The sequence below is a fragment of the Strix aluco genome, chromosome Z (genome assembly GCF_031877795.1).
Source record: "Strix aluco isolate bStrAlu1 chromosome Z, bStrAlu1.hap1, whole genome shotgun sequence".
Lineage (NCBI taxonomy): Eukaryota > Metazoa > Chordata > Aves > Strigiformes > Strigidae > Strix > Strix aluco.
Genome location: NC_133971.1, coordinates 41,839,344 through 41,865,048, shown reverse-complemented (window position 1 = coordinate 41,865,048; position 25,705 = coordinate 41,839,344). Strand labels below are relative to the sequence as shown.

The 25,705-nt window shown below is 43.7% G+C and overlaps 1 pseudogene; it reads left to right on the top strand.

Moving 5' to 3' along the window:
- Nucleotides 1-6,849: 6,849 nt before the first annotated feature.
- LOC141918788 (poly(A) polymerase gamma-like) lies at nucleotides 6,850-25,374 on the top strand (annotated as a pseudogene).
- Nucleotides 25,375-25,705: the final 331 nt, after the last annotated feature.

Below are 25,705 nucleotides of genomic sequence, written 5' to 3'. Positions count from 1 at the left end.
CATCCCCTTCATCATTCTGTAATACAGTTCATGTAAGCCCCGTGAGTTGCCCCTTCATAATTACCGAGGAAGAACAGCACAAACACACAAATATCAGATGGGAAGCCCAGAATGGAAGCAAGCATACAGAGAACATCAGGACAGTGTCTTCATCTTTCAATTTCTCCCTCCCCATTTCAGTGTAAGGACTATGGGAACACACAGACTATGGGAAAATAGTGACTGTGAACAAACAGCAGCAGAACCAACAGCCTTATCCTTGGTCAGCTCCAGGACCAGCAGGTCTCCACAAGAGCACAGCTCCACCCAGACAACGCTTACCCATGTCTGGATGCACTGCCTAGCCACACTGCCATCACAGGAGCAATTATTAAAAGGCTCAATATAATTTACTTGTGTTTTACGTTAGAGCAGAATTATTTATTATTTGTTTGATGTTATTTTTTGTTTCCCCCCAAACAATGGGCCCGATCAAGAACAGGTTAAAAACAAGCACACCTACACAACCTCCCTAGAGCCTTGCCAGCTAAAGGGCTGAGCCTCTGCCTCCTCAAGCACAGGAGACCAGCTAGATGAAGCTGGCCAGCTGAGAGTTCCCTGCCATGGGCTCAAGTTTACAATTCAAACTGACTATTTTTTGACAAATGTTAAGTTTCCACATGAAGTTGAACATCAGGCTATCATGGAAAAAGGCAAGAAAAAAGTTCAGCAAGGTCTTACTACAGAGCTAATGGGTATGAACATTTCTCCAAGTTCTCACACAGAATTGAGGTGTTTCAGCAATTATCAGTATCCATTCCTCTCTTTAGAGCTTCCCTGCAAGCCATCAGAACTAGATGCGATCTCTGCACTAAATGAATGAATTAATGGCAAAGACTCCTCAGCATGATAAGAGATAGTGCATTGGGGGTATTAGGATCAGGCTTTAATGCCCAAAACCAGTCTCACAGCCATGCTTGAGCCATAATGGAACTAGAACAAATACCAGTGCTACACAACATCAGCTGTCCAAGGAGTTGGCTCCCCACCCCCACCCAAAATAAACTAAAGAACAACACAAAGATTAAACAGGTTAATTCTCTTTCTCTATCAAGAGAAGAATAAGTGTTTCTGCTCTCTATTTAAAGCTATTCATAAACAAAGATACAACACATTTATCTGTAGAAACTTCCATTCAGGTCAGAGAAAACCCTTTTTAAACATTAACAAGTTATACCTCTTCAGCACTTCCTATAATATTACCTATAAAATGAAGGTAGTATTGTAAATTTAAAAAAAAAAAAAAAACCCACAAAAAAAACCAACACACAAACAGAAAAACTACAGGAGGCATATCCCATTGAATTTGGGCAACCCAACACCTACCACAAAAGGTTTTTTCCTTCTTCAGGTGTTAGCTAGCAGAGATCACTGTTCTTCTAGTTTAAGATTGTTTCTCTAGAACAAGTGCACTTTCCACTCAACTTTCTTCCCCAAAAGGAAGCACCTTAATGGTAAACTGCAGTGGCAAAGAATGTTATGTGTGTAATACCTCTGGAGGGACCAGAGTTCAAATCAAATCTTTACAGAACCAAAAATATCAGGGCTGTCTATAGGAGATGCAGACACTTCAGAGGGACACTCAAACTACCACCTTAGCTTTCCCCTTCGAGTGAAACCCCAAGATACTGAAGAGACTTGCGATCCATACGCCAGCTGCTTATCCAAACGCCAGCACACACAGACCTTGCTAAGCAGACCCTTTGCTTGCGCTCAGCTATCAAGCATCTAAGGTCCTGTCTGCACTTCCACATCAGTGAATATCCCCAACATACTGTCGCTGTGTCTGATGGCTGCTGGTGGAATCAAAGGAGGCTCCTCTTCTAAGGTCAGAGAAGATTGTGATGTGGGCAAAAATGAGGGAAGAGGAAAGGCCAGTGGTGGATTTGGACATGGTTGCAACAAATACACAGCACAGTGCTTACACAGTGGAAAAGCAAAAAAGGCTTCAACACCCCCTGCTATCATCTCACTAGTTCCTAGACGTTGAAGGCTGTACCCCACTCCCACAGGGCACAATAGCAGAGTCCTTCAGCTGATGGGCTCAGGTAAGCCAAGTAGAGAACAGCTAGAAATAACACTGCCAAGTGATTACAACTGGTTGTAAATTCAAACAGCATTTTGATTCATTAATCTCCAACAGCTAAAGACAAACCTAAAGCAAAATCAACATGATTGTAGACTAAGCACTCATATCCTGGGTCTATTTTTCAGCCTGACGAGAGAGAATGAGCTGATCAGAGACACACTTCATTGAGAGCAGCCAGATTAGTGCTGCTTCAGCAAGCCTGCAGTTAGTTCCCATTAACTGACCTGTTTTAGAAGCTGGTAATTACAATTATTATCGGTACCTATAATTAGTATGGTATTATAAAGCCATAATTAACCTTAGCTTCAATTTGAAGTGAAACCTGTCCACCTCCTGATGATACTGCATGTGCCCTACAAGCCAGTGCAAGTTTCTCTCTAGTCTTTTTGTGGTGGTGTCCCGGTGATGAGCTGTGACTCATTTCCCATTAAGGGGCACAAGCATTCCAGACTTCCCTGGGAAAGCAGCAGAGCAGAGGTACTGTTTTGCTGGCTCAGCATACAGTGGCCAGTTGAAATCCTACCAGGTGACTGCAGGGAAGCCAGGAGCCCACTACAACTGGCAGCACCAGGAGCTAAGAGCCATCAGCAGCAAGCCAGCCGAGAAAGACACAGAGCAACACCAGAGTGCCAGAGTCACACCTGCCAAGGCAAGCTCAGTGCTTCAGCAGCAACAGTCTGGACCAACTGAAAATATGAATGGTTTATGCATTCACATTTCTGAGTAGCTTGTTAGAGTACCAATACCAACATTCTGTAGAATTATGTGGCTTAAGTAGACTGATGAGATTCAAAGATAAAGGAAAAAAACAAAACCACAAAAAACTAAAAAAAAACCCTTCAACCACTATTTGTTTAAATCCACCCATCTGAAATCTGTCTTCAGCAAACCCACCTTCTACTGTTCACTGTTATCTCTTACCATATACCTGCCCACATAATGCGATAGATCAGTAAATGTTGAGAACATTTGCTACAAAATGCAGCTTTCCAGTATTGAATTTCATGTTATTGTTAGCTGATATTCTTCAGGGCCTACATGCATATATACAAATTATCGCTGGCAAAAATCTCTAGTGAAATATGGTACATTACACAGATAAGGTCCTCCACATTTGTAAGAAAAATCCAAAGTTTGAAGAAAATAATTTTGATAAATTTTTCTCTGTTCTGGGGATACTATTTGAATATCACACCAATATTTTCTCTGTAGCAGTTTCACCTTTCAGTCAGATTTTGTATGTTGATGCAGAAAGGTTCAGGTACAGTAGTTGGTACATAACTTCTCATGCATATACAAAAAGTTCCTCAGAACTGCCTTCAAAAATCTGCTTAAAGTTTAATCATCTCCTTTAATCATTACATTTTAATATCCTAACATTCTAACAAGAGTCATGAAGCACTTTGCCAAATAAAATACAATAAAAGTCCTTCTGGATGAAGTTTTTCTTTTTAATGGCTTGCAACACATAATTCATCTGAGAAAAAGCTACAAGGTAAGAAAACGACAGACTATAAAGTATCACACTTTCCACTCACACAGGCACATTGCTTATTGTTAGCATTGTTGTATGACTCCAGCAACACACTCCCTCATAAATATCAGCCCCTCAGAGACACCCCACTTAGTAAAAGAACTATCTCTTAAACAAACACAACCAACAGTGCCAGAAGGTCAGCTGAAAGATGGGACAGGCGTTAAAGCCCGGATCTAAGCATATAATCTTCCCCATACCCCTGAGATACAGAGTTCAGCCTGTGACACAGGCATCATGAAAATATTTGCCGGTGGTAATATTAATGTGCATCCCTCTATGGGTAAGAGCTGATCCTATAAAGCTGATAGTTGTATTCTCCCCATCAGAAAACCCCCAAGCTATCTCACCAATATAGAGATTCTCAGTACTTCACTAGAATTCCCATTCAACTCTGCGGTTACGGGTGCCTGTGTACAGCTACGACAGGCAGACACGCACACCCAGCTGCACAGAATCACAGAAGGAGAAGAAAAGCAGAGAAACTGTAGAGAGAGATTATAAAGCTTTCTTAAACCAATATACTGGAAAAGGATGCAAGTTCTTGGGTACACTGTAAACCAGCCTAAATCCAGACTGCTGTCTGTCATCCACCTCTCCACTCCACAGCTGTGGCTCTGCTTCTCCCCTGCACCCCCAGCAGTGTTCAGGGGCCTGCACATATTCCAACAGTCAGGAAACAGATCTAGCTCAACACCAATTCAGCACAGACTCTGAGCGAAAGGAGAAAAATCACCTCAGCCTGGGTTAGACCGGTTTAATTGCCACAGAAGTACCTATGAAAACACAGTTTAAGTAAGCGAGAAGGATCTGATCTGTGTAAGGTTCAGGATTTACCTTGGGGATATTGAAAGAAACCATCTCCTCCTCCTCTCTCCTCACAACATGTTCTTTCTTCTTCCCTTGGGTCAGTATTTCTGACCACAGAGCTACATGATCAGACACCTGAACTGACTTATCCAGCCAAAACTTGACACAGCAAAGACTTAAATGTAAAGATTAGCCTAAACAACCCACAGGAATTGTGCACTGAGCAGAAAGCTCGTTAGCCTGCTTTGAATAGACAAGAAGAGTTGCTAAGGGGGGAAAAATAGGACAAGATTGCCCCCTTCTACTGAAAAGGGACAGGCATTTACAAGCAAATATCCCCTGTGGAATACAGGGGCAGCAGCTGAAAAGGGGTAAGAAACAAGGACAGCAAAAATCTATAGAAAGTACATAAACAACTTCTTTTAGCCAAGAATAAGCATTTAGACTGTTGAATTTTAGAAGTTTATCAAACACATGCTCTCCCAGAAGTGTTTTCTAAAACACATCACCCTACTGTTAAGTCTACAGACAAGATTAAAATACAAGATGCACAGACTATAACATATGAAAACACACAGCCTGTGTATTTATATTTATAAAGCACATCTCCATAAAAACAGTGATACCCTCTAACAGACTAAAAGTACTCAGGTATCACCTCATTTATATTACAGAGAATATTTATTCCTTTAGACATACCAGCAATTTACAAAGCTAAGCAAACAAACCCAAAACACCCCCCCACCACCCTATAGGACTCTAAGAACACAGATTTCACTTTTTCAATATGCTATCTGGATAACACATATGCACACCAAAAAAAGAGCCCCAACTAACAATATTTAATTGGTTATTGGGCATTTCTATAACCCAGGCACTACACAGAACTGTTTTAAAGTTAATAGAATACCCACAGCAGAGGAAAGCATTACCTTGAAACAAACTTCCCAAATTCTACACACTCTGAAACATAATAGGTTTTAATCACTGCTACACATAATACTGCGGAAACGATGTAGGTGGAATGCAACAGTCACATCTTAGAAAGAATTTTACGTAAATAGCTGGCAAAAACCAGAAGAACCTTGTTTTCTATGAAAATACATTACTGACAGAGTAGCCAACCCAATCTGTCTCCTCAGTTCTGTCCTTCCAGACACTCTCAAGTATCTTCAGAAAAATACCAGAAACTAGAATACATAAACTCGAGCAAAAGAGCAGAAACACTATTGAACTATTGCTCTCATAGCACTTCAGAACTGTCCCTTCTCCAGAAATTTTTTTTTTTTACCTGAACCTTTCTGCAGGCTGGGCTGTCAGCGGGGCACTGCCATCTGAACGCCGCGGTGCAGAGTAGCCTCAGGGAAGACTTTCGGTAGCTTTTGTGACGGACTCTGTGGCCCAAAATGCCAGACGGCAATAAGCTGTGGGGAGCTCAAACATCCCCCGGCTGGAGCAGGAACAGGGCCGCTGGCGGGGCTACCTCTGGCGGGACACGCCGGCCCCTCCCCGGAGGGCCCCGCTGCAAGGGCTCCCTCAGCGCCGGGCTCCCCGCGCCGAGGCCCCGGCGGGGCAGCGGCCGCCCGAGGAGCGATTCCCGCAGCTGCCGAGCGGGATGGCGGGCGGCGGGAACGGCCGGACGCATCTCGGCGAGGCGCTGAGGGTCGGACGAGCCCCCCCCGCGGCGTCCCTGCCTCACCTGCCCGCCCCCTCCCTCCGGCACCCTCCGGCTCGGGCCGCAGGAACACCCGCCCGGCACGGGCGCGCCTCAGCCCGTTCCGCGACCGGCCCCGGCCCCGGCCCTGCCGGTCCGGCGAGCGCGGCCCGTCAGTCCCGATGGGGGGGGGAAGCCGCCGCCGCCGCCGCCGCCAGCAGCTGCTGCCGCCAGCCGCCGCCGCCGCCGGCAGCTGCGGGTCCGCGCCCTGAAGGAGAGGGGCGGGGGGCAGCGTGTCTGCCCGAGGGGCTTTTCCCGCGCAGCCCCGTGAGGGGCGAACCTGTCCCCCGCCCGGGAAAGCTCCTCTCCAGAACTGCCCGGCCTCTACCAGGGGCAGGCAGGGAGCGGGAGTGGCTAGAGGCTCTGGGGCTCAGCCCGGGGGTCGCAGCCCCTGGTTTGGGGCGGTGCTGGGGGCGGCTCTGTGCTAGCAGGGCTCTGCGCTGGGGTGTCCCGGCCCCCTCCCAGCGGCCTGGCTGGCTGCGGGCTGCTGCTGGCTGAGGCTCCACACTGGGATGAGGGTGCATATCCAGCTGAAATGGGGGGGATGTGGCTTTCTCTGAGTGTTCCTAATCAGGTTACTGTGCGAGGGATAGGTTTGTCAGGTCTCATTCAAAACCCCCAGTTTTTTCCTGAGAAGTGAAGGTTGACAGTTGGAAATGGATGCTGAAAAGGCTTCTAAAAGTGGCTGAACTGCTGGGTCGGTTTTGCTGGGCTGTCCAAGCAAAGTGAAGTTCATGTCCTTTCCCCCTTCCAGCCGGTGTATCCTGACCCTGCAGCAGTAAATCGAGGGGTGGTCACACAAATGTTCTTCCCCAGTACCTGCTCTGCCCGTGCGGTGACACCGATGAGCAATCTTTAGTTTGTAGGTCAGGCTGCATTTGATTCCGTGGGCTTGTTTATCACTGCCCTGGAGTCCTTCAGGGCAGAGCTGGTGACTGTGCAGTGCTGGTTCGTACTCACTGTTGACACTGACCTTTGGGCTTCTGCATGTTTTGTCTGGAATAATGTTTTTTCAGTAGCAGTCTAGCTGCCGTCTGGCAGTTCCTGTCTGTCTCCTCCGTGAATTCTGTTGCAGGCTCCTTGTTTTCATGATGCCTGGGGCAATCCCAGTGGTTCTCCTGCACTAATTTCTATAGTCACTTTCTTTGGGTGGAAGAGTCAGGTTCCACTATAAAAACGTGCAGATGGGGTCAAGAGTTGGGCTTTGCTAAGGTTTGCAGAGAAAATGGGTTGTATTGCCCTTCCTCTTAGTTCATTTGTATGGTTGAAGCATAATTCTTCATCGAAGCTGAAGCAAGAGATTGCTTTGAAATGTTTCTTATGCCAGCAGATCTTTGATCAACAAACCAAGAATCAACAGCTTGTATGGATTTTAAAACCCTTCACAGCTGTATTGCATCGGGGGGTGTGTGTGGTAGCGGGGCAGGGGCTCCTGTGAGTGACTCTTTATCAGGGGTGTAGTGATAGGATGAGGGGTAACGGTTTAAACTGACAGAAGGTAGAATTTGATTAGCTATCAGGAGGAAATTCTTCCCTGTGCAGGTGGTGAGGCCCTGGCACAGGTTGCCCAGAGAAGCTGTGGCTGCCCCCTCCCTGGAAGGGTTCAAGGCCAGGCTGGACGGGGCTTTGGGCAACCTGGGCTAGTGGAAGGTGTCCCTGCCCAGGGCAGGGGGCGTTGGGACTGGATGATCTTTAAGGTCCCTTCCAACCCAAACCATTCTATGATTCTTTGACTAACCCATCTAATATTTGAGGCTGGCTGGCTGTGAAGCAGAAAAAGAGCCAGTTTGAATAATGGCATCATTAATCCCTTTAGCCTTAGGGTCTGGATGTGGACTCTGACAAGCGTGATGAGATGTACAGACCTTTTAATGCATCTCCCCCTTTTGCTACTGGTGTTTCTGTAGAGACCCTTGATCCATTCAGTACAGTGCTTCCCTCCTGTCCCGCTCCTTTCTCTGTCCTGATTTCAGCTGGTATTGCAAACTGTGGTTTTCTTCTCCATTTTTCCCTTTCTAAAGCAAGGGTTCTGTGCAAATGCTGCCTTTAATTTAATGTTGTCCTGCCATATCAGTCCTGTGCTGCTTTTGATTGCAAATAAGTCTTAAACACGCAGGGCAAGCGGAGGGTTGGAGGCACAAATTATGCCTTGCTGTAATTGGAGTTCTGGGGGCTCCAAACCCAGGTGCCTGGTGTCCTGCTCAGCCTAACTGGGCAGTGAGCTGGCTAAGCCAGGTTTGAGCACCCTCTGCATACAGAGCTTAACTTGTGCTGCTTTATATGCTGACGTACATCTCTTGGGTTTAGACCAAACAGATGTATGTACAGCTAAGCCTCTGAACTCTAAAAACTGAACACTGTGTTAAGTGCATGAGGCTCTCCTAGCAAAATTAGGTGCAGATTGTTTGATATTTCCATTCATACTCTTCCATAAACAAAAACAAGGCAATGCTGAATTTACTGCATCAGCTCTTTAACAGATCACTTTGTTATATCTCCTTCCTCTACAATCAACTACAATGCCCTTCCAGAATCAGAAGCACAGCAAATACATTTAACTAAAAGAAACCAGTGTTAAATGGTCTTATTTAATGTTAGCAGGAAGCTGATGGGAATATCCTTAAATCAAAACTGATACGAAACTGAAATGTGTCCAAAAGTTCTGCTGTGTGTAGTGTCACCCTTAGTGGATTTCAAACCTTTTCATTTCCTGGTGATCAGTTCTAACTGTCCAGAGCAATGCAAATAAGTTGTATTAAGATGGTAGCAACTTAGATCTTTTCTTATATTCACAAATATTTTTGAAAAAGTAGTTGTGACTTTTAAGTTAGGTCAAGTTATCTAAAAATCATAAGCAGAACAATTTTTTTCTCATTTATATTAATGCTGGGTAAAAGAACAGACATTGATTTGGAAACCTGTAAACTGAAGGATGTTTTCCAGGAAGGTGGTGTTTGTTTCTTTTTTTCTTTTGTGAAGTTTTCAGTATTTTGTTTTCTCCCACAGCCATTCTAAGCTGCAGAACCAGCCTCAAAAGCACTGTGGAATTACTTCTCTGATTAGCTTGGCTCCTCCTAAGGAGATGGATTGCATCCATACTCAGAAGATAGTTGAAGCAATGAAGCCATCTGGGGTATTGAAAGATGGGGGAGAACTGAATCACAGGTATAACATGACTGTCAAATTTGTTAACCTCTTGGGTTTTTAGGGCAAACTTAACATGAGTTTTCTGTGCAGGCTGGTTCTTCTTGGTAAACTGAATAACTTTGTCAATGAATGGATTTCAGAACTTGGTGAGAGCAAGGTAAGGACTTTTTTATATGTTCTTATCAAAACAGCTGAAGCCTTTTTCTTTCAAAGGCCATACTACTAGGATTTATGTTGAAGTTCAACTTCTAACTTTTCTTCTTAAGTATTGGGTAGAACTGTAGTAACTGCCATTGAAATAAGGAATGAAAGATACTTCAGATCAAGATCTTGAAGTGTTTGGGGCACTGAATAGATGTGTGAAGTGGCTCTATCAGTTGACTTGCAGCAGTTAACAAAGCTGAAACAAGGTATTGTGGGGTGAGATAGATGGTCAATGGCACTAATCTTGCCTCAAACAGCCTCCAGCCCCCAATCTAGTTTGAAATGATTACACTAGACTTGCCCTTTATATATATCTCTTAGATCGTGTTAATTTATCTGTGTCTGCTGTGGGGAAGACTAATAACAGGTCTTAATTTCTGTAAATTAGTGAAAGGACTTCTACATTACTCTTTTATTTTTTCTTTTTTTTTTTTTTTTTTGAGTTGCAAGCACTCACTTCAGAAAAACAGTAGCAGTCTATTAGACTAAGAACTCAGTAGGGGAGTGAGAAGACATGGTTTATGGAGGCTGTAGTCTTTCTAAAAAACTTCTATGCTGCCTGAAGCTGCACATAGATCAACGTGTATCTTATACTCTAAAGTAACTTCTTTCTCTTCTACCCACAGAATCTTCCCCCTTCAACAGTAACGAATGTTGGTGGCAAAATATTTACATTTGGATCTTACTGTCTTGGAGCACACACTAAAGGTGGAACTTTCATTACTTTCATTGTCTGGTGATAGTTCTAATGTTTGAAAGTGACTTCCAACAATAACAAGAAATGGAGTCTCTTTGCAGGTGCTGACAGAGATGCTGTTTCTGTTGCTCCTAGACATGTAGAAAGATCAGATTCTTTGAAAAACTAAAACATCAGGAGGAAATAAAGAATCTAAGAGCGACTGAGCTCTCTCATTGATAATTGTGCAACTTCTACAAAAAGAATATTCATGTTAAAGACTCATATTGGTAGTGGATGTCTTACAAGCCAAAATTTAAAAAGCAGTTGTTTCTGAGTACTTTCTAAAATACTGTTTCCTGCAGCATGAGAAGTCAAGCTTTTGGTTCTTTTCCACAGTGACTGTACATCACATAAGAATCTTTGTGGTACACTTCTCCCCTGCCTCTGGTTTGAGAATGAGTCAGCTGTATCAGAAAACAAGTTTGTCCCTAGTGTTATAGACTATCTTGCCAAAATGATGCAAGTTAGGACAAATTAAATTTCAATTATTTATTTTAGCAAGCGGCAATAAGCAAAACAGCGCTGGGTGGCCGGGGAGTCCCTGCTCCACCAACGGCGCGCACCCACTTCCCGAGGGTCCGTCTTTTTTATATCCTCCGCCTTCCGTTATCGGGTCTCTCTGAGAGGTGTATCCTGCGTCTGCGCACTTTGCAGCTAGGGGGTCGCTCCATCCGGGTCTTCCTCACGTCACCAGCTTCTCGTATTTCCTACTTTCCTGAGAGTGGCTCACAAAGTCTTTGTTTATATCTTACAGAATATAGACACTACCCCCTTTTTTTCTTCTTCTTCTCCCCTTTGTCTTTCTCCCCTTTGTCCTTCTTCCCTTTCTCCCTCTTTTCAGTCTTTTGCCTAGTAGGAGTCCTTGCTTCAGCATTTCAACTTAGATAAGCACTTACAGTCAGTTAGTCGTTACACAGTGTAATAGTTAAGATTAAGCTTAGGCCAACATAGTTTATGGAATAACATGTCACGAGCTCCCAGTATCTTCAATGGAATTTGATGAACAAACAGTTTACTGTCTATCACAATCCTCCCTTTTTCTTTTTATCATTTTGTTCATCAAATCGTTGCAATTCTTGTTGACTTAACAGGAGAGTTTTTTTCAATTTAAAGTCATCATCTAATTGATTGGTTTTGGCTTTAATGAGTATTGGACGGGTGACAGATATCAGATATGTTACCCGTTGCATCATTCTCCAAGTTATGACATATAATATTATTGACAAAGTCAAACTGATTAAGATTAATATCAAGAGAACCACAATGGGGTGACACAACTTGTTCAAGATGCCTGTAGCAGTAGGTGACCATCCAAAAAGGGTGTCCCACCAGTTATGTTCTGCATTCTTTTTTGCTCTTTCCAAGACTCGGTGTATTTCTTCCACATTGTGATGAACAGTTATTAGAGTTTTCTGTCCGTTTTCTCTAACTTTCTCTAAAATTCTAACTAAGTCTTTGTGTTGAAGTAACTGCTTAACCAAAGTGAGGTTCATTCCAATGGGTGTAGGTTGTAGATTATGTATTAATGTATAATTGGATTGCAGGAGTTGGTAAGACGTGACCGGGGCTAAATAGGAAAAGTCACATCCGATTACCTTTGTGAAGTTGCAAACACAGAGATTTGAATAATTTTTTGTCTCTATTATGATCTTGTCTACGGTTAAGAATTCACAAACCATCCTCAAACATACACAACCTTCGCCAATATATATAAGTACTGTTTTAGGATTTTCATTGGGATGGACCTCAAAGTGACAAATATTTTGTTCGGTATCTAAACAAATATCTTGTGCCTCAACTGCATTGCCTTCACAAATGAATCCTTGTTGTTCCCGTACAATGCAGGACTCTAGATTGACAGTTTGCCATTTTTCGTTTACCTTTCGGGCCCATACTCTGTGCTCAGAAGGATAGAGTATGGTTCCGTTGTGATTCAGCCCTAATGCAATGATAGGATAAATTTGGTATATGGTGGCATTGTAAATAGTGAGTATAAAGGTAGTAGCTGTGTTTGTGATGGGGTCATAGGTAAAGTTTACCAGGTTCCACCAGGACTGGAGTTTCTTTTCAAAATTAGTAGCACTGTCCCAAATTATTCTTCGAATTTCAGTAGGAAGAATACCTTCTTCACCTTCTCTTATAATTGAGGCAGCTATCGACTGCATCCATATTTGAGCCTGGATGCAGCTGAGAGCTAAAGAGAGGTTATTTTGGAGCACACTGAGTGCATCTGTAATCAATTCATGATCCTTTATATTTACCTTTTCCCCTTTTGGTAATATATTCGACAACAGCCACTGGTTAGCCCCCAAAGCCAATAAGGAGGATCGCAAAGGCCTTTGTATATTAGTTAAATCACTAATTGAGGTAGCCAATTTGTTCATTATCACCTCCGAATCAATACTATTTAAAACTCCCAATCCTGTTCCCAAAGCACCGGTTAAGTCTCTCTGCGTTCTTTTTGTGTGAGGAGTTTGTTTTTGCAGCCAGGTTGTCCATCCTTCGTAAGAAGTCTTTAGGAAAGGTGAACATGCTGGCTGAATATTTGAAACATTATTTTGCATTAACAATTCAACTTGTTTGAGAGACCACGCCGGGTTAAACAGCATTTGTTGTTTACCTGTATTTCTAATTGCATATGGTCCAATTTTAAAAATTCTTGGGCTAAGCACGACTGTTGGTTGTGTTGGAACAGTATGAGTAGTCTGAGTAGTCTCTTTGGGAGCGTGGGTTGTGGTTGTTGTAGTTTCCTCCTGTATATTCAATGGAAATCGGAAAGATATAGCTTGATCTCCTGACCTGGTCCCTCCCAAACAAACTATGGACACCGGTTGGGTTGCAGTAAATGCATACCAACAGGCTTCCGACTCACAACGGGTTTGAGCTATTTTAGATTCCGTTTTGTCTCTGATAACGATTTGAGTAAAAGGGGGCTGACGGACGGTTTGAATTAAAGGGTGCCGACTTATTATCACATTTACATTGAATACTCTGCAGTCTATCTGTATCTCATCTCCTTTTTTAGCTGTCCAGGTATGGGATGAATTGTCCCATTTATATGTTTGGAGTGTTAGGTTATTGCTTAGTATGGCAGTTGCTAACTCTGTCCCATACAAATCTGCATCCATACTTCCTGTATGTCCATAATAAGCATCTGTCCAAGGCCATATAATTTGATTAGTTAGGGTATGTTCAAAAGGTTGGTGGGATTGGTTAGTCGTTCTAGCCCATCCTGGTAGTGTATTCATTGTAGCTAATACACCTAGCCAGACTATCCAATAGCTCCAATAGAAGGCTGACGGGATTCTATAGATTTGCATATTTTTTCTTAGTCTCTTTTGTATCGGGGTGTCTGACACTCTCGTCTGGCCCTTCTCCCTCAGAGGTCCTTTTTTCTTCAGAGTAGGGCAGTAAAGTTTTCCCCACTTTGATACGTCTCTGCCTCCTCTGCCTACTCTGTTGCTTAGAGCAGCAGGGTGTTCCATCTTCTCGGCAGCAGCCGTATTCTTCAGGGGTACGTTTGCCTCTACTCCGGGACACATAGGTCTCCCAGTTTTTATCTTTGACCTCGGGTTCACGACAGGGGACCCAGGGGATGTGCTTTCTACAGATCACCCTTAGGATCTGAGAGTGCTATTGAGTAGGCCAATTAGAGTGAGTGCACTCTCTTTAGTAAATATTTTCTACCAAGTTTTAGAATCTCCAGTTTTAGGGCCTGATTAGTTAATCTCTGTTCTCGTTAATAACACTGATTACAACTAGACTGAAGATTTATTCCATGTGCATTATGAATCCCCCAGCCTTCTTTACATACATTACACTTTACACTTTATGCATATAAAAGGAAAACAAATATAAGTTTCAATTGGACAAAAATATCAGGGTCTCACTCATCGAGTCCTTCGTAGGTTCTTATCTCACAATGTGTAGAGAGTTCTTTCAGGTTTTCCGAAGGGTGACTCGTAAATCCCCAGGAGGGCTGGTCACTTTCCAGGCCGGATCCTGTATAGGTCCCTTTACTCGGCTTGCGTGTGTCCACCCCTTCTCAGCAGTCCGAACAGCAGTTTCTGTAGTGATAAGAGCAACATAGGGTCCTTCCCAACGGGGGGTCAAAGAAGATTCTTTCCATGATTTGATTAGTACTTTATCTCCTGGTTGGATTTGATGCATGGCCACATCCAATGGAGGCCTTTGTACTACCATCCCCTGAGCCTGTAGTTGTTTTCTCCTTGCCATTAGCTGTATCAGGTAGGACTTTATCTTTAATTCTTCAAGTTGGGGGTGATCCGGTGGCATTTCTAAATCATAGGGCATCCCATATAGCATTTCAAAGGGAGAAATGCCTACATCAGTTCGGGGCTGAGTTCTGATATTTAACAAGGCTAAAGGGAGACACTTTACCCATGACATTTTAGTTTCTAACATTAGTTTGGTAAGTTGTTTTTTTATTTCTCCGTTCATACGTTCAACTTTCCCTGAGCTCTGCGGGTGCCACGGAGTATGGTATTGCCACTGTGTACCCAGGGCAGCCAAAGTCTCTTTGGCTACTCTGGATACAAAGTGTGGACCTCTATCTGAGTCTATTGCTTCTATTGCTCCATACCGAGGTATAATTTCTTCAAGTAATATCCTTGTTACTGTGTGAGCTGTGGCTCGGGCTGTGGGAAAGGCTTCTACGAATTGAGTTAAATGATCTATAATTACTAATAGGTATTTATACCTCCCCACCTTTGGTAATTCAGTAAAGTCTATTTGTATTCTTGCAAAAGGTCTATGAGCCAATTCTCGCCCCCCATATACTCGTTTTCTTATTTGATGTTTATTTACTTTTTGACAAACGAGACATTCTCCTATCACTCGTTTGGCTATATCATATATCCCAATGCACATGTATTTAGTTGCAAATTGATCCACTAATGCCTGAGTTCCCCAATGAGTGTTTTTATGGAATTGCTGCATTATCTTGGTAGCTATGGGTTTTGGGAGAACTTCTCGGCCGTCCGGGAGTTCCCATTTTCCATTAGCTTTCTGTTTAATCCCCATTTGATTTAATTTTGCTTGTTCTTGAACAGTAAAACTTAAAAGTTCATAGGATTTTCCATGGAAAAAGCACCACTTAAACCCTGGTCTTTCACATACACATTCTATACCGTCTACTCCGTATTCTTTCCAGCAACCATAACAGGGGAGGTAATTATCTCCACAATTAACACACCGCTTTCTGTCCTCTATCGGATCATCCAAGTCCAGTGCTGATAGCGCTGCTCTCTTTGCCTCTTGATCAGCAAGGTTATTCCCCCGTACTAAAGGATTTAGCCCCCTCTGGTGTCCTTTTACGTGTACTACCGCAATTTCGCTGGGCCCTCGTATAGCTTGCAAAATTTGTGATATTAACTCCTGATGTACTAGGCTCTTCCCCCGAGAATTGATTAAACCTCTTTCTTCCCATATTTTCCCAAAGGTATGTACTATTCCGAAGGCATATCTAGAATCGGTGTATATAGTTCCCACTTTTCCATTTAGTAATTGTAAAGCCTTTAATACTGCATATAATTCACATGCCTGTGCTGACCAGCTGGGACTCAAGGGTCCTGATTCTATCACCTTAAAAGTTTTTCCATCAATTATGGCATACCCTGATTTTCTTTTCCCTTCTACCACTCGAGAGGATCCATCTACAAATAATTTTTCTCCTTTCCCTAATTCCTCCTCTTCCAAATCTGGTCTTATCTTAGTCTGCTCCTCGATGTTACGGAGGCAATCATGAAAAAGATCTTGACTAGGTTCTCCATACAAAAATTGGGCTGGATTTTGTAACGATGTTGTTTCAAGGGTCAGGTGGGGGGACGTAATGAGGATTGCCTCATATTTTACTAGTCTAGCATCGGTTATCCATTTTTCTGCTTTTTGCTGTAACACACCTCTAATATTATGGGGTGATAGTACCCTTAATTCACTACCAAAAGTTATTTTATGCGCTTCCTCAACTAACAAAGCAGCTGCCACCACAACTTGTAGGCACGTAGGCCATCCCCGACTTACGGGGTCCAGTAATTTTGAGATATATGCTACTGGTTTCTTTTTTCCTGCCCATTCCTGGGCTAATACTCCAAATGCGGTTCCTTCCTCTGTGTTGACAAATAAGAAAAATGGTCTTTTCAGGTCGGGCAAGCTCAGAACAGGAGCATTTACCAATTCAGTTTTTAGTTCTTTTAACCGTTGATCATCTTCCTGAGTCCATTTTAATAATCCATTTTTAGTTATTTTGGTGTATAAAAACTTCACCTTTCCACTATACCCTTCGATCCACTGCTTACAATATCCAAATAGCCCTAATAGCTGCCGGACTTGTTTTTTAGTTTTTGGACTTGGTAGGGAAAGTATCCCTTTCACCCTTTCTGGATCCAATTTCTTGGTTCCTTGACTTAATCGATGCCCTAGGTATTTAACTTCCTTTTCAACAAATTGCAATTTGGATTTTGACACTTTCAGTCCCTTTAAGCTCAGGAAATTTAACAACTTGATGCTTTCTTCCCGAACCCTTTCCTCATCCTCCCCTGCTATTAAAAGATCATCTACATACTGGACTAGGGTAAGGGTATCTCCTATCTGGTAATCCTGCAAAATTTGTTCTAAAGCTTGCCCAAACAGGTTTGGGGATTCAGTGAAACCTTGGGGTAGGACTGTCCACCGGAGTTGAGTTTTCCTGTGGGTGTCTGGGTCCTCCCACTCAAAAGCAAAATAGTTTCTACACTCCTCTTTTAAGGGACATGCCCAGAAAGCGTCCTTCAAGTCTATTACACTGTACCACCGGTCGTTCGGGCCTAATTGACTTAAGAGAGTGTGTGGGTTAGCTACTACAGGGAATCTAGTTACAGTCCTTTTGTTAATTTCCCTTAGGTCATGGACTAATCTGTACCCCCCATCCGCCTTCTTGACAGGTAAAATGGGAGTATTAAAAGGGGACATGCAGGGTTCCAATAATCCCTGCTTTATTAATCTCTGAATTTCTGGTTTTAATCCTTGCCTTCCCTCCAGAGGTATGGGATATTGCTTAATCCTCACCGGTACTTCAGGATCCCGGATGGTTACCATAAAAGGTTCAACATTCAGTTTTCCCACCGTATCCGGAGTGTACCACACTTCAGGGTTGATTTTAGTCTCATCTTCAACCCGTAGGGGGCATAGTTTGATTTCAAGTTTGTGTTCTGTTACTTCCAAACTAATTCCTAATTCAATCATTAGATCTCTCCCCAGTAGGTTATAATCTGCCTCAGGTACTAACAATAAGGATCCCACCCCCACTTTAGAATCTGTTTCAAGGAGTACATCTTTAATTACCGGTACTCCGAATGGTTCTCCTTTCGCCCCAACTACTTGTACTTTTTCTGATGAAATCTTACATCCTTGGGGCAATGATTGAACAGTAGATCTCTCCGCTCCTGAATCTACTAAAAATTCTACCTCCTGTTGCTGAGGACCTACTTTTAACTTTATCAAGGGCTCAGTTCGTTCTCGGGTCCCCAGCAAATAGAGCCCCTGACACCCCTAATCTTCTTTAAACATTCTCTCATCCATCATTCTCCTTCTGCAGCTCTTCTTTGTGTGACCTTTTCTTCCGCAATAAAAGCAGACAATACTCCCTTTTTCTCTCTCTCTCTCCGGTTCCTTTGATCTATAGCCTGTTCTTTGACCTTCTTGTTTTCTCCCAGCACTGTTCACTCTCTGTCCTTCCCTTATCGCAGCTACCATCATTCTGGTATGTTTCTTTTGAGTCTCGTCCTCCCTTCGGACATAGACTTTCTGTGCTTCTCTCAGTAATTCATCCAACCCCCGATCCTGCCAATCTTCTATTTTTTCTAGCTTCTTTCTAATATCTATCCATGCTTTTGCCACAAATTGTGTCTTTAACAATGCCTGTCCCACTGGGGTATTAGGGTCTAGTCCTGAGTAAAGCTGAAGATTTTTCCTCAGTCTCTCTAACCACTCAGTAGGAGTTTCATCCTTTTTCTGATGTTCACTAAAGGCTTTGTTTATATTTTGTCCTCTAGGGACTGATTCCCTTATACCCTGGATTACAATCGTCCTCAGGTCTTGCATATGACCTCTATCGATTTCATTTTGATTATTCCAATTAGGTCGATTTAGAGGCCATTTTACATCTGCTGCCGGACCTTGCTGATGCTGTTGATCCCAAATTCTCATTCCTGCTCTCCTGATCATATCCCTTTCTTCAACAGTGAATAGTATAGCCATTATGGCTTGTATTTCATCCCAGGTATAGATGTTTGGTCCTAAAAACTGATCCACCCGCTCCGCCACACCTAAGGGATCCTCCAATAGATTCCCCATCTCTTTTTTAAATTCTCTGACGTCCCCTGAATTAAGAGGGACAGTCACATATCCCATGCCAGGCTGGGGTCCTCCCATCGCAACCTCCCTTAGGGGGTACAAGCCACTATCACCCCACCCCATTCTAGTTTGACTACGGGTTATTCGTCTCGGTTCTTTCGGGGATTCAGGTGGGGAGTCTGAATTCTCTGGGTCCTCCGGCGCAGTCGGAGGAGGTGAAGGCGCCGGAGGTGGGGGTGGAGGTATGTAAGGAGGAGGAGAGGTGGGAGGTTCGTCCTCATCACGTACCTTCTTTTTCTTAACTTTTTCTTTTAGAGGATATAGATTTATTCGGGTATCTGATGCTATCCATACCTGTGCATATTCACTCTCCTCTAAATTAAAGGGTTCCCTTGAGTTGACATAAATGTTTAGGGCTTGGCAGACCCATTCTTCAAAGGACCCAAAAACAGGCCAATAGAGATGATCGCCTCTGATTTGTTTCCCTCCCCAAACTTCCATACAATAATAAATCATTTTTGCTTTGTCCTTACCCCGCCTAGAGGGGTAATCTTCCCAATGGTTTAACATCAAGCCTAAAGGGCTATCTGGTGGTATTTGGGGGTACCTCACCTCGGGTCCCAAATCACCCATGGGATCAGAAGGCTTGCTTTTCTTCTGTCCCATCTTCCGGAGCGCCTTCACACACTCACACAATTCGCTTCCCCCTTTTCGTGACCCAGTCCCTCGCGGGATATGGGAACTGCACTACCGAGGGGTCCGCACTCGCTTCGCCCTGCTGGGCGTCTCACACACCACGCTCCGGGAAACCCAACCCCAACCGAACGGTAACCGGCCTATACTCACGCAACCCTGCGTCTTCGTCCGGGGCTTCGTGCACAAAGATTACGGGGTTACCGGTATTTTTTTTTTTTTTGCTTGTTGCCGAGTTTTGGAGTTCGTCGGTAGAGGGCGTGATGTGATAGCACTCAGCCGGGGCCGCTGAACTCAGCGGGGCGCGCCTCCCCGTATGGGGCTTCCCACCAGATTGCCTCTATCCGAGTCACGGCACCAATTTTGTTATAGACTATCTTGCCAAAATGATGCAAGTTAGGACAAATTAAATTTCAATTATTTATTTTAGCAAGCGGCAATAAGCAAAACAGCGCTGGGTGGCCGGGGAGTCCCTGCTCCACCAACGGCGCGCACCCACTTCCCGAGGGTCCGTCTTTTTTATATCCTCCGCCTTCCGTTATCGGGTCTCTCTGAGAGGTGTATCCTGCGTCTGCGCACTTTGCAGCTAGGGGGTCGCTCCATCCGGGTCTTCCTCACGTCACCAGCTTCTCGTATTTCCTACTTTCCTGAGAGTGGCTCACAAAGTCTTTGTTTATATCTTACAGAATATAGACACTACCCCCTTTTTTTCTTCTTCTTCTCCCCTTTGTCTTTCTCCCCTTTGTCCTTCTTCCCTTTCTCCCTCTTTTCAGTCTTTTGCCTAGTAGGAGTCCTTGCTTCAGCATTTCAACTTAGATAAGCACTTACAGTCAGTTAGTCGTTACACAGTGTAATAGTTAAGATTAAGCTTAGGCCAACATAGTTTATGGAATAACATGTCACGAGCTCCCAGTATCTTCAATGGAATTTGATGAACAAACAGTTTACTGTCTATCACACCTAGGAGCCTTGCCTTAATCTTAGGTCTAGTAAGGGGCAGGAAGAGGAAGGGGCAGCCTGAAAGCTAAGGCAGTTGAAGGGGATGTGGAAAGGCTTCTGTCAGCGCCTTTGCCGTGGTGTCCCTCTGGATGCACTTTAGAACCTCTAGTTCATTCTCCCCTTGGTCCTGTTCCTCTCTGGCCACTCAGCCCGAGACGTTGCAGAAGGGACACACGCTGTCAGCTTGACATCAAGTGAGTAGGGGCTGCGCTGTGAACGTGCAGACTGCTTTGTAAAATCACCCCCGGGTGATGTATTGTGCACCTCGCCTGTGACACTGAGCTCCTGAGAAGCGTTCCTCTTAGCCTGGTCTTCCTCGTGCAGACATTTGGAAAGACTTCATGTGCACAGCGAATGAGCCTTTGCTGGGATGACTGTCCCCTGAGAACAGACTCTCAGTGGGCTGTGGCACAGTTCTGACAAGGGGTCTGCAGCACTGAAAACTGTCCCATAAGGTATCTGACAGCCCCTCAGGCACGGTAGAAAATCAAAATAAGGGAGGCTAGTGCGCACTGTCAGATGTGGACAGAACTTTTTAGATTTCTCTGGATGTTAACCAGTGGTAAGACAGCAACAGAAATCTCTTACTTTTCTTCCTCACGGCCAAGGTAAGTGCCTTACCAGCACTGACACTGATGGCTCGTTGTGCACTGCTGGTTCATTACAACACAGGATCAACCTCTGAATCTCCTGGTTAAGGAACTTTTTAAAGCCAGTATTAGACCGTATTAGTGCCATACTGCTTGTAACTTACTAACAATTTTTTTTTTTAGTTTGAAAGCAACTCGGTCGTTATACTAAGTAGTTTAGCAATGTGAATTCTGTAGTTTATCACAGTTTAGGAAGAACATGAAAGTAGCAAAAAATATTTTCTTACACAGTCATCCGCTCCTTTACAGGCAGTTGAAGATGCGTCTGTACCAGTTGTCAAGTTTGAGTTTGATGGCTTTGAGGTAAGCGTTTTGCTTTTTTTCTTCCTTTGGAACAGGAGAACTTCTCCAGGGAGCTGCGACCATGCTGTTTTACAAGGTTATTGGTACCTTAGAGTGTATTCAGGAAACTGTAATTAAACGGCCTGACCACAGCCGATCCCAGGAGAAGACGCTGCAGTAAAATGGGAGCTGATAGGAAAATAAGCCCCCAGGAAGCCTGGCAGGTGGGGGGATATCAGGGACACCCCTTTCTGCCCTGTGCTTAGAGCGGGGGAGCCTGCTGGAATGGCACTTATCTCCCAGGGACCATGCAGAGTGGGAGCAGAGACAGGGTCTTTGCTGACTCCTCCCAGCTCTGACCAGCTGGCTTTCTACAGAGGGATGGGTATGGGGTAGTTCACTGTGTGAATCCTGTCAGCAGACTAAATGCTTTGTTGCAAATCAGAAGTGAAGTGCTCATGAGACAATCTGGGAAATGGCAAGTGAAGGTACTCATGTGACTCCTGCCTGGGTTTGTCAGCTGCAGGAATCCCTGTATCTTGACTGCCTCTTACACGGTGAATGGAGACCTGCGTGCTGTAGTACCTAAGCAAGTCACTGCTTGGTACCACTCCATGAAGTCACTTGTTCCGTGACCTTCTTGTGGCCTTTGTCTGGTGCAGACATTCACAGAATAACTTTCTTGCCTCAGACTGTGCTATGAACCAGATGCTTCAGGATCAAAAGGGCTTACTGCATAGAGGAAATGCTCTCTCCTTTGCTGAAGTACAGCTGAGGTGGTTGAACTTACGTCTTAATTTTATGATTAATTTTAAGTTCCCTTTTAATGGAAATTCTAAGTTCAGAGTAATCTTTTTCAACTTAAAAACCCCTTCCTTTCCCTAGCTTAGAAAGGGGGTTTTGTAAATGAAGGGTTTTGTAAATAAAATATGGAACTTCTAGCAATTTTCTTGATTTTTTTGGCAAATAAGTCTCTTGGGAGATGTATCTATAGTCACATAGTTCTAAATGCAAATGTTAACCCCTCTTTCTAGACTTGACTAACTGTCCCCCACTGGTGTGCTGTTCACAAACAGTGCAGCATTCTAACTAACGGTTGGCACTTTTTTCCCTCTTAAGATTGACCTGGTGTTTGCAAGACCATCTGTGCAAACTGTTTCTGATAATCTTGATCTCGGAGATGACTGGCTGCTGAGAAGCCTGGATGTATACTGAGCTTAAATGGTGAGCATATTTACACATCTTTAAGAAGAAAGTGTTACTGAAGTTGTCTAGAATGCACATGACACAACTCCAGTTTCTGTACAAGGGGCATAAGCTGATCTCCTGTGTACTTGAGATCTGAGGAGGTGGCGAGTGGGCTTGAATTTAGATGTTTCAGGGAGCTGTGTGTTTAGATAGACCTGTATTTCATGTTTCTTGGATCAGGGTGTGTGCATTGTTCCAGTTTGCCACAGAGACTGCTTCAGGTGAATAGGTGGAGCACTTGATAGAGGAGAATGTGTGGTAGTTCATAAAAAAAAATAAAGATATTTAAAATACCCAAAGCCTAACTTGCTCGCTGTTTAACAGTGACTGGTTTAATTGTTCCTGGCTGTCGAAAGAAACCTGGCTTTCAGAATCCACTAGAAAGGCCTTATTAAAAATGGTTGGCAATAGTCTATAAACTGTGACAAAGCTGTTGAGGGCTCCAGTTACCTGGAGGGATACTGAATGTTATGTGTAATCTATAAACATACTACAAAGCAAGTAATCCAAACTTGTTTTCATAGATTTGAACGATAAACTGTAAGCTATTGATCCAGCGTAGCATAAAACAGACCTGTACCTGTTACTAGGAACTTCTGTCCTTCAACTTTTTTCTTAGAGTTACCGATGAAATGCTACATTTAGTGCCAAGTGAGGAGAACTTCTGGCTCACGCTCCGTGCGATTAAACTGTGGGCAAAACGTGAGTAAGGTGATTGTTTGTAATCTTTAAGCTTTTCAGAGGCACCTCATGCTTAAGAAATAAGACCTTTAGAAGTACTTCAGCCATGGATAGCCATTTAAATGACAGTTTTCAAACAAAAACCTGGTTTTTAGTTTAGATTCAAGATCTGTCCATGGGGTAGAGTAGGTGTGTTTTTTAATGGGAGTAGAGTGAGGAGAGGAGGGGAGTGCCTACAAGACAAGGTGCTTTACTGCTTATCAGGAACCTGACTACAGATGGTAAAAAAGCCAAGTTAAGTATAAAAGCTTGATCCATAAGGAATAAGAAAGTATTGTTTGTGCATGTGGCTAGAGCAAGTGCTAGAAGAATGGCAGAAATTTTGTCTTAAGGGAAGTTGGAGTGAAGCAGTAGCTGTAGCAGTGTAGGCAAATTTCAGAGTAGCAGTATTTTGGGAAGTGGTGTGATAATGATTCTTTTTCTCATCACTGTTAAGGACCAACAGTTTTGACCTCATTGCACTGCAATAACAACTGACTTTGAGGCTGAAGTGTACTGAGTATTCTATAGATTGTGAAGTTGGTGCTGCAAATTTGAAGGAGTATCCTTGGGTATTGAAAGACTGCAGGCTAACTCCAGTGATCCGCTCTAGGACATGGCATTTACTGCAACCTGCTGGGATTTCTTGGTGGGGTTTCCTGGGCAATGCTGGTAACCAGCACATGTCTACTCTATCCAAATGCTTTGTCTGCTGCTCCTGTGAACAAGTTCTTCTTTTTTTTTTTTCCAAAATGGTAAGAGCTATTGTTTATTTTAATTTGCAGAAAGAAGTAGTAACATTTCTAGAGGTAGTTCTTCATATAAGATTTACATTGACAACATTCAGTCCTACCCTGAATTACATGGCAGAGTTTTAGATGGACAGTTACTGGCTTTTCTTGTATAGGGAATGGCCAAATCCTGTATTGTTGACACAACCCAAAGACAGCTATCTTAATACACCACTATAGGACCCTAGGGTGTGTAAACATTGAATTCAGAAGCCTTTAAACTTTCTTCTAACCTAAACTGACGCTAAGCACAATTGTTTTAACATCCGAGATGAACCCCTCAGACCGGTACCGTGTAATGGGGATCCTCGCCCCAGGCTCTCCACAGCAGAACTCTGCACACAAGGGATCTGCATCAACGCCAGCGGTAACGGGAGAGGAGTTCAAACATGGTAAAGTCCTTCCCGTGCTTGTTAACTGGTTAAAAAGTGTAATTCTTGCTATATGAAACCACATTATCTGAGTTGGTACCTAAGCACAACTCACAAGTGAAACGATCCTGTCAGCATAGCACTTTTTGCCATCAAAATACTTGATCAGCAACAGTTCAGTGTTTCAAACAAGAAGACATCAGAGCAATTAAAATGTGAAGAGGGAACATGTATCTTGAAAGGCAATGCCCGCAGAGGCAGTTAATTTGGAGGAAGGAGAGACTGGAAGAGATCTCCAGGCCCACCAAAAGGTGACTGAGCTCCATAGTGAGCAGTCAGGGCTTGGCTGGTTGCTTCCTCCTTTCTTTATTTCCCTTGGAAGGCTCTTGCAGAACCCAAATCTTCTAAGCATTAAGAAGTTTTCTTCCAGTTTGCAACTTAAAGTTACTCAGGGTCAGGCAGTCACATTTTTTCAGGTGCCCACACCCTTCAGCGTTAGTAACTGTTCTCCCTAAGTGTTATTTCCCTCTTCTGCATTTACAGCAGTCACCTCACTCTTCTCCCACTTGCTTTTCTGGCCCAAGCAAATCCCGCACTCCTGACGTCAGCACGCATGTCCATCTCCCATGTCCCAGCGATCCCTGCAGCTCTCCTCGCCAGTTCTTCCAGGGACAGTTCATCTTTCCGGTACGTGAAGGACCAGCAGGGCTACCACGTCAGACGAGCTGTGCTCTCGTCAGTGGCATTAACTCTCCTCTGCAGTTCCTGAAAACACTGTGCCTGACACACGGCAGTGCAGCTCTGTCTCATGCCCCCATCACGCTGCTGGCTCCCAGATGCTCTCTTGTGCTTCCCTTGAGCTCCCTGTAGGTCTTCTTCCCCCTCCTCAGTTTTGGACAGCCAAAGAACATCCAACATATGACTCTCAAATTCTTCCCACTCTTCTAAATAACTTCGTGGGGGTCTCATCCTTCTGCCCTTCAGATCAGTAGCTTATCATAACAGGAGAATGATAGCACTGGTTTTCCCCAAGTAAGCAAAAACTTAAACTGTTTGTTTAAATATAAAAATTAAGAGGAAGGAAAAAATAACGGCCAAGTGGAAAGTGAAAGTTTAATTTGGTGCTGAAACAGCTTGAATACTTCTGCTGCAGCTGTAGCAGGGGGCTGGCACTTAAATGTCTGATCAGGATAAAAGCAAAAATCCTTCTGCTAAGGTTTCAAATTATGAAATAACTTCATCTAAGGGAAGACAAAATGCATGTATGTAGATATTGCGGTATGTTCATAGTGCCTTCTCAGCACAGTGCTTCTCTTACGGCAC